The sequence below is a fragment of the Toxotes jaculatrix genome, chromosome 10 (genome assembly GCF_017976425.1).
Source record: "Toxotes jaculatrix isolate fToxJac2 chromosome 10, fToxJac2.pri, whole genome shotgun sequence".
In the NCBI taxonomy this organism is placed as follows: Eukaryota; Metazoa; Chordata; class Actinopteri; family Toxotidae; genus Toxotes; species Toxotes jaculatrix.
In genome coordinates this window covers 11,040,685-11,043,056 of record NC_054403.1, presented here as the reverse complement: position 1 = coordinate 11,043,056, position 2,372 = coordinate 11,040,685, and positions in this window count along the sequence as shown.

The window sequence follows — 2,372 nt, the reverse complement described above, 5'->3', positions numbered from 1 at the left end:
TTGTGGCTCAATGACATTAAGCTAAGGCCGACTACTATAAAAAAAGAAAACAAAACAAACAAAAAAACCTGGAGCAATGCTTGCAGCTCCATGAGGCTAAGAAATATTGTAAGCTAAATGATAACGTTAAACAATGCTAATTGCTGATGTAAACATGCTGATGTTTATCAGGTATAATGTTTACCATGTTTGCCATTTTACCTTAGTTAACTTTGTTTAGCATTTGTTAATTAGTACTAAAAAGAAAATACAAACGAGGCTGATGGGACTGTCCAGAGTTTTAAGTACGGGAAAAAGCTGATGAATGTGTTGAACTGTCTGTATCTAAAGCCCTTTGATAAACTGGCAAGGTGTCCAGGGTGTCACCCTGCTTTCTGCTCAATGTATGGTGGAACACCCATGACCAAGACCTGGAAAATCAAAGCAAAAGAAGGAATGATTTTCCCTCTTTTGAATTTCTTCATTCATCTGGATTCATCTCTCTGACTCCCCAACGAATTTACATTCCCCCCTGTGGGGCCGCCCGAGCAGCCCACAGGCTATTAGTGGGGTCCGTGACCTCAGCAAGACTTTCCCCTCTGCTGCTCTCCATCTATCTGTCCACCCACTGTTTCTCTGTGTGTTCCCTCTCTCCTGCCACAGCCTTGAGACAGTGTGGGAGCTGTTCAGAGAGCAGGAATGCAGAGGGAGCGCTCAGAGCTCAGCTGCTGGAGGAGAGAAGAGGGAGGAGAGGAGGGCAGGAGAGGGGGATTTTTCCTTGGATGAGGTCATGGATGATGGCTTCTCTCAGAGCGAGAGCTGAGCTCGTGGCAGACGCGCCCCTGGACTCTCTCTGCCAGCACACACACACACACAGAGGGAGAGAGGGCTGAGCCTGTGTAGGCAACTGGTTAGAAGTGAGATGACATCGAGTTTTCATCTTTGCCCATTACACCACAGCTAATCTCCCAATCCAGATTGCTCTTTCTTTATCAACACACCACACACGCCAGTCAGCTTTGCACAAGGCAGTAAAGTCAAGCCCCAGCGGGCCACTTTAGTAGACCCAGCCATGTGAAAAGCCCTGCTAAAATCTGCCTCATTACTAGCTGAGAGATGGGGGTGATTAGTAACACGCTACAATTAGCGTGCTCAGCACACACATATGCACAGACACAGCTGATTCAACAGCAATAACTGTCTCATCTTGAGGAATGATCTGATTCTGTATTAGTGTACTGATTGGGTGAGAAGTCCAGGTTAGTAGCAACTGTCGAGACAGCAGGATGATGGTGGTTATTATTGTGATTACTCAGCCCCTTTTCCTCCTCATGAGTGAGTCACAGGGACCGACGCTCTGCGGCTTTGTGCCTCGGTGTGAAAAATATCTCTCCTTCCCTGAGCCCCCTTCCCCAGCGTGGATTTCGGGAATGTGACATACCACCAAAGCTTTGTCGGGGGACAATAGGGCCCCCATCTGAATGTGACACATCCTCAGTGGGAGAACTTGTTGTTTTTATACGTCCTCTGATCCTCCCCCTGTGAGCTGGATTTGTTGGAGACACTCCTACAACCCAAAACCAAACTGTCACAGTCTCCGTGTCGGTGAACTTTGACTCGGTATTGCCAAGCACTACCTCTGACACTAGTGTGAGAAATCTAACAGCCCTGAGACATCAAGCTAACAGTTGACCATCAGGCGATGTTTGGCAGTTGTTGAGAGTCTGCAGTTGGCTGACCATCGCCACAGTTTTTACAGTGTGTCTGTCACTACTCAGTAGTCTATTGTAGCCTGCAATTTAGCTGAACATGCACAATTCATTGGCAGCACAGGTGGGCACTCCAGGTGAGGACTCAAAAGATGAGTCCTCTTTTGTGAGCACTCATCTCTGATACATGACTGCAATTGAATTGGATCAAAGCTTTTTAACATTTAGCCTCATGCTAAAGAAGTTTTGTCTTTACCAGCTTTTAAAGACTTTCTGTTTTACAGTGCATACCAACATATACCAACACATTTTTTTTTTTTTGGATCAAAAAAAAAAAAAAAGACTCTTTTCATCTAATGTACAAGCAGAATGCATGTGTATGGCGTCGGTTGGCTGTACACTGTGCTTTGTGTTCAAGTGCTGCTTTAACAGAAGACGTGAGACATAAGAGGACAACTCACAGCATTTGATAGGTCAACCTTTGTTGCGTTGGTTCTTTGAGGCTGGATTGTGTGTCAGGCTTCTAAGTGAAATTTAACCCTTGAAAGCTCATTGTAAGCTTGGGTGGCATGTCACTGGTACAGCAAGGTTTAGGGTCTTTGAACTGTGTTGAATGCTTCTTTTAGCTCTTTTACAAAGACTGTAATAATTGGTGTCTACAGGGCTGATTGAGATCACTAAAAC